The following is a 6,354-nucleotide window of genomic DNA, read 5'->3' as shown; positions in this document are numbered from 1 at the left end:
GCCCTGCCCTGCCCTTAGTGTCTGCAGGGAGTCCAGATCCTGCCCTCTGCTCCTGCCCCCCACTTCCCAGGGTTTGGGGTACATCTGGGAGGTCAGGGCAGGATGCTTTGGAACAAATGCTAAGGAATGACCCTCAAACTTTCCTATCAAAGCATCCCTGGAAGTCTGTTGAAGGTAACATTTTTAAAGTGTTTTATCTTAAAACTTCATGCAAATTTTGAGCTTAATTTTATGCTATATTTATATTTACTTTTGAGCAATAAAGTGAGGCTTTAAAATTACCTGCATCAAGGGAAGATACTGTCTTTGAGGACAAGGGACCTTCCAGGAAGCTATACTGTATTTATCCGACTCCTACATCTGATTCTGTCCCCAGGACCTGTGCCTTACTGGCTAGAGTAAGTCACAGAATGGAGGAATGGGGCAGGGAGGAGCCACTAACATCTGTTGATAATCTACCTGTTGGCGACACCTGTATCTCATTTAATCCTAACTATAGTGTAAGAGGTGGGTTGTTTTGTAGATTGAGGAAAACTCAGACAGATTCAGGCACGAGAACCGAGGGCTGGTAGGTGGTGGAGCTGAGCTTGGAGCCTGGACATTCTGACTCCTGAGTCCTAACCATCGGTCGGCCAAGGCAATCAGAGGCAGAAAGGAGGTTCCAAGATTCCCAGCCCGGCTCTCTGCTGCCCTCTCAGGGCTGAGTGTCACCTCAAAGGCCTTACCCATCCCCCCCAAAACCTTGGAGACAGTATGACAGATGAGCCCTCCTTACGTCTTAAACTCTCTTTAGAAGCTGATGAAACAGGCTGACCTACCCATTTTACAGATGAGAAACATGCCCAGCGCGGTGTGGAGGCTCAGCAAAGTCATACGGATCCTTGGCTGCTCTGCAAAGGGTTGGGCGGTTTCCCAGAGGGCCTACCCACGTCTCAGTCAAGGTCTCACTGCGCTGCCTGTTCCGGACCTTGACTTTTTGAACGGTCTGGTGAAGGCTGAAAGGAAGTGGGATCCACCAGATTTGGGGTGAGGGTGGGCGGAGGAAGCAAGGCGTGTGCGCCCCGTACTCGGTGTGCCCAGCAGGCGGCGCTGCGTGGCTGCGGCTGGGACAGCGTCGGAGGGTGGGAGCCGGCGCCAACCATGAAAGGAACCCCGACACCCCTCCAGTGACACTGCAAACCCACTAGTTTGCCTTTCCTGGGTCTCGATCTCCAGGCCCCTACCCTGGCCTGGGCTGCCCTCCCTTGGGATTTCCCCACGCCCTCCCCGACCCCCACCCTTTTAAGCGTTATCTCCGGCCCCACCAACCCTCGCGACTGAAGGAGGGGGTCTCGACGCTGCCCCTGCCCAGCTGGGCCGTAGGACCGGGTGGGAGATGCAGGCAGAGATCTCGGCTTCCTGGGCGAGGGTGTTTCTTCCCTCCGCGTTCCCGGGGTGGGGAGCTTGGGGAGGGGGCTGGGCAGGGGCGGAAGCGAGTTGGAGCCGTGTTTGTCGCGGCGCTGCCGAGTGGAACAGATGGCTGGGGAGGGGAGAGGGTACGTGGCGGAGAGGAGGAGGGGTGCGGGGGCCGGAGGATGAGGAACGAGGAATTTCGACGCCCCGAGTCTCCCAGGAGAAGCCCCCCCATCTCTTCCCAGAAAGAGGGGCGGGCCAGCTCCTGCCTTTTTCCCGGAGAGCACTGGCCTCTGGCCTGCGGCGGAGCCCGCCGTCCCCTCGGGGCGCGCTCCCCACCCCCCGGACTCCGGGCGCGGGCCAGGCCCGCGGGGTCAAGGCTGCAGGCAGAGGCCCGGGTCGCAAGGGTTAATGGGGCCACAACTCCGAGGGGCGAGGGGGCGTCAGGCAGCGGGCTCCAGAGCTGGGAGCTAACTACTGCCGGGATCGTAAATAGCTGAGGGAAAATGTGTTAATTGGAACTTTATGCAGATAAGCTGGGACGGGGGCGGGGCTGGGGGCGGGTAGGGCGGGGGGAGAAGGTCGGAAGAGGGCCGGACCCGAGGAGGGGGCGGGAGGGCTCTGGCCGGGGTGGGGGTTGGGGAGTGATGGGTAGATGTGTATTCGTTTATCTGTACGTTGAACCTCCGGGAAGGGGCGCTGGTGTCTGAGGATGAGGCCTCCTCCCTGACCCCACGCCCTAGAAACAAAGGAGTCTTCCAGAGTCTCCACATCTCGGGACCAGACGTTCAGGGTCTCAGGTCGCCACGAAGGGTGGGGACACCCTGCAAGGGACTGTTTCTGCCTGTGGCTGCTTACCTTGGGTATCACATTCCCTGCACCCCCCTCCCCCGTCTGTCTTGGAGTCCTCTCACTGCCTCCTTCATCCTTTTTCCCACCCTGGGCATCACCCTCTCCATGCAGCATTGTCTGTAACTTCCACCAAGTGTGGAGGGGGTGTGTGTGTGTTTGGTGGGGGAGGGATCTAACTCTTCTCCCTTTGCTTTCTTCTGTCTGTCCCCGGGGACCACCCCACCTTTGAGGAGTTATTTCTTAGCCTTTAGAGAGCTTGATAATCCACCCCCACATGTTAAAATACAGATTCCAGGGCTCCCTCGGAGCTCTGGTTCAGCAGGGCTGAGGGGCTCAGGAATCTGCATCTTTGCAGTTTCCTACCTAAATCAGATACAGGAGACCTTCATTTTTCAGAAACGCTCTGCAGGGAATTGATGGGTTGGAAAGATTCATCAACAGCCCTGGACCCCTACTCCCAACCCCTCCTCCGTGCTCCTGACCTCACCTCTGCTCAGGAGGGCCATCTCTGCTTCCGGTGAGAGAGTACTAGAGGATATGGAAGGTGCCAACAAGGAGGGAAGGGAGGAAAAAAGGAAGGGAGGGAGGGAGGAAGGAAGGAGAAAGAAAGAATGAGTCTGCGCCTGGCTCTTCTCTGAGTAGGGCTGACCCTTCGTCTCTCTGCAGCCTGCTTCCCTCCCCTCTGCCTCAGCTGCTCCATTTTCTTCTCTCACCAGCCTTGCCTCACTGTCTCACTTCCCTTCCACCATCATGTCTGAAGTTTCTAAGAAGGCCAAAGAACCCTGGGGTAGGTAGTTTGGATCTTAGCAGATAATGGCGAAGCCAACGTTCCCACCTCCAAAAGAAAGAGCCAAAGGCACCTCTGGGGTTGGAAGAAAACAGGAGAGAGGCAGGACTTGAGGAAAGATAATAACAGCAAACACGCAGGTCACCTTTCCATGGGCTATTGCACTTACACTCCACAACTCAGTTTAGGCAGGTGCTATTGCCCACAGGTTATGAATGCAAAACAAAACCAGGGATGTTCAGAGAGGTTAAGTACCTTGCTCAAGGTCACACAGCAAGTGAGAAAATAACTAGGTCACTCATTCTTCTACTTCCCCCAAATCATTTCTCAGGAGGCTGCTGCGTAGCTGACCCAGGCCTACCCTCCCTGCCCCACCCCCAGGGGCAGTTAGGGATGGGGAAGGGCATCACGTACAGAGATGAAAGGAGATGCTCGGGTTTCGGAACATCTGACAGATCTGGCTGGAAGCATTAAAAATTCATCTAGAAACCTGACCCCAGCTGGACCTTGGGCCTGCCACCTGGATGTTCCTGGCCTAGTGGCCTCTCAAGAGTCTGATGGGCGAATTTCCTTTCAGCAGTGTCCTGGGAGCACCCCTCCCACCCTCCGAAAATCTTTGTATTTCATAGGAAAGGGGTTCTCTCATGGATTAGAGAGCTAAAGGCAGGAGCCAGCAGCTCAGAAAGCAGGGCTGAAAACCTGCCACCCACTCTGAGTGTAAGAACCTTAGAGGTTTAAGGGCTTATAAACCTTGTCATCTGGCGTCCTTCTCTTCCTCTCCCCAGGCAGATAGATGCTCACTCCCAGTTTAGGATGGGGGAGCCTGGCTGTGATACCCAAGGTGGCCAGTGGGGGGCAGCCATCTGCTTGGAGGGAACCCTAGCCTGAGTCTCCACCAGCAGCTTTGAAACACAGGAAAAGAACCCCCATGGATAAGATAAGGTCAGCGAGATGCAGTTTTGGCTTGGGGAAGGGCTCTGGAGTCTGTCATCAGAGGACAAGCGGAGACGGTTCCTAGTTTGGAGGAGACTGAGGAACTTTAGAGAGGGTTCAAAGTAGGTTTGTGGGTTAACTGATGGCCAGCATGCAGTCCTTCTAGCTGGAGTGAAGGTTTGGGGTGAGGCCAGGAGAGGAAAAGCTAGAAAGGCAGTTGGAACCAGAATCTGAAGGGTCTTTGATGCTTCGCTTAGGGTGTTTCATCTTTAACCTGCAGGAAATAGGGAGCCATTGTAGGTTCTAGAGTAACATAATGACATAATGCAAATTGTGATCAGATGAATCCGGCTACCACGGGCAGGCTGAGTGGGAGGGAGAGAGAGACTGCATGTAGAAAAACCGGGGAGGAGGTTACTGCTATTTTCTTCCATATTCTAGGCATGAGGTAATGAGATGAAGCAGGAAGGTAGTAGGGGGAATGGAAAAGGAGGGCCGGATTGGGGCTGGGAGGGGGACTGGGTGAGCTAGCAGATGAAAGAGACTAGAGAAAGGGACGAGGTCACTACAACTAGGCTGGGTGTCAGGCAGACTCACAGAATGCGGGAGGTGAATGGATTTTGTTTCTTTCAGGGATGGGGAGTCTTGACAAAACCCTCTCCCCTCTCTGGGCCTCCACTGCCCCCTCAGAGCAGTGGTGGGGGTTCGACTGGATGGCCTTGAAAGTCCCTCTTATTTCAGGGTGTTTGCAGCTCAGGGCTGTCAATTTGGGTTGTTCGGAGAGGCTGGGGTCGTGCTTGCAAGATATCTGGGGATGGTTTCTGTGCAAGGGTCCCTGCGAGCGTCTGCGCATGCGTGTCGGCATTGGAGGTGCATCTGCCTGTTTGTGGGACCCGTGGGTGTTGGCATGCCTGCACGTGCTCTCTAGCTCTGCTTTGTGTAAGTGTGTGTGTGAGAGCGTGTGAGCGTGGGTTTGCACGTGATGGGCGTCCGTAGGTCTGTCTGGGCGTGTGGGGGCCGGCAGTGGGGGTGGGGGAAAGTGGCACTGCTGTAGGCTTCTTCCTGGGGCTCACACACTCCTCTTGCTTTCACTGTTCCGAAATAGCAACTGGACCAAAGGCCCATGAATATTTCACAACGATAATTCTGTGACCTGGACAGCCTGCTTCTGATTTACCAGCATCCTCCCGCCTCCCCCTGCCCAGGCCCCAGCAGCCCTTCCTCCATCAGAGCTCTTGCCTGACAGGCCCCCTAGTCGCACTCATTGGCCTCCTCAAAGCCAGCCTGACACAGGTCTCTGTGAGACCCCAGATTCAGCACCACCACCAACCCCACATCCTTATCCGAAGTCCACCTGCCTCAGGCCTTAGACGTTCATTCTTTCACATTTCTACCTCCTCTTCTCCCCATCCTTCTGACTTGTCTGGCCAGAGTCACAAAATCTCAGCATTCCCTGAGCCCTGACACCCAGGTTCCCTCTCTTTCTCTTCCCAGATCCAAAGTTAGAGTTTTAATCCTAAATTTAAACCATCAAATGTCTCCCCAATTGTTTCCGTTAGATGAGACTCACCCAAGTCCTTCTTAGCCAGGGCTCTTTCCTTTCCACAGCCTCTCCTCCACACACTGGAAAGATGAAGCTTCTGATCACACCTCAAGCCAGCAAGACACCCCCAACTTGGGATTCTTGCCCCTCTGATCACCCTAGTGCCTGGGTTTCTCCTCTAACCTGCTTGGAGAACTGCTTCTCTGACCTGATTCCTCCCTGATGCCTTCTACTTCACAGGAGCCAATGAAAAGAGACCATTTGTCTACAGGGTTGCTGTGTACAGCTGTACAGGCTGCACACTGCACAAGGGCACCCAGCTGAGGGGGGCGAGTGCGAGCTGAAATCCAGCCTTAGGCTCTGTTTGCTAAGGTGTTTGCTCTGGTGTGGGGCTGCAAGAGCCCTGAGGAAGAGGTGCTTTTTTCAGATGCCCCAAGCCCTGTTTGGGCTGGCTGTGACCATGGCTGTCCATGTTGCTCCTCCTTGCAGGAGAAAGTGGGAACTGCTTGTCTTTCCTGAAGGAACAAGGCCTGGCAGGGAACCGTTAGCCAGGGCTGGAGGCCTTCCCCAGGCTTAGCTCCTCAGGCACAGAAAACTGAGGGTCAGCTATAGCTGCTTCTCCTGGACAAATGAGGTGAGGTGCCATCAGCACCCACTCCTGGCAGTCACACTTCACCTGGCCTGCCTGGGACTCCAGGGTCACGCCCTTCTTCCACAGGCTTCAGCTTCTCATCATAGGGGGAACAGCAAGAAGCACTCTGATGGCGTGGAACGGCTTCCCTGGCCCTGAAATCCTGATGGTTCTAAGCCCTCCTCCCACGATTGAGGTCCTGAGCCAACAAATCTT

General features: G+C 55.2%; 1 long non-coding RNA gene across 1 annotated transcript; it reads left to right on the top strand.

Moving 5' to 3' along the window:
- The first annotated feature begins 2,087 nt into the window (after window positions 1-2,087).
- Window positions 2,088-6,304, top strand: LOC140698785 (uncharacterized). The gene is made up of 4 exons (XR_012076739.1): window positions 2,088-2,255; window positions 2,641-2,761; window positions 2,961-3,031; window positions 6,226-6,304. It is a non-coding gene; the product is annotated as an uncharacterized lncRNA (long non-coding RNA).
- Window positions 6,305-6,354: the final 50 nt, after the last annotated feature.

Source organism: Vicugna pacos, chromosome 10, assembly GCF_048564905.1.
Source record: "Vicugna pacos chromosome 10, VicPac4, whole genome shotgun sequence".
Taxonomy (NCBI): domain Eukaryota; kingdom Metazoa; phylum Chordata; class Mammalia; order Artiodactyla; family Camelidae; genus Vicugna; species Vicugna pacos.
This window is presented reverse-complemented; position numbering and strand designations above follow the sequence as displayed.